We start from the raw sequence: 478 nt of genomic DNA, 5'->3' as shown, positions 1-478 counted from the left end.
GTTGATGCTTGCCCCAAGATCACATAAAGCTGTCTTGGTGCAATTACCCTCTAATATGCATGGTATCAGAAAGCTCCCGGGATCTTTAAGCTTTTCTGGAAAGCTTTTCAGAATGACTGCACTGCATTCTTTAGTGAGGATAACTCTTTCAATTTCTCTTCAATCCTTTTTATGACTCAAGATCTCTTTCATGAACTTGGCATAAGAAGGTATTTGCTCAAGTGCCTCTGCAAACGGAATCTTTATTTCAAGAGTCCTGAGATAATCTGCAAAGCGAGCAAATTGCTTATCCTGCTCCTCTTGGCGGAGTTTTTGAGGATAAGGTATCTTGGCTTTATATTCCTCAACCTTAATTGATGTAGGTTTATTTCCTACAGAGGTGGTTGGAGAAGCCTTTTTAGAGGGGTTGTTATCAGCACTTGTGTATGTCTGATCCCTTACTGGCATTTGAATGCCAGGGTTAGAAGCTGGATTGGCG

The sequence above is a fragment of the Arachis ipaensis genome, chromosome B04, assembly GCF_000816755.2.
Source record: "Arachis ipaensis cultivar K30076 chromosome B04, Araip1.1, whole genome shotgun sequence".
Classification (NCBI taxonomy): Eukaryota; Viridiplantae; Streptophyta; class Magnoliopsida; order Fabales; family Fabaceae; genus Arachis; species Arachis ipaensis.
Note: the sequence above shows the minus strand (reverse complement) of the source record.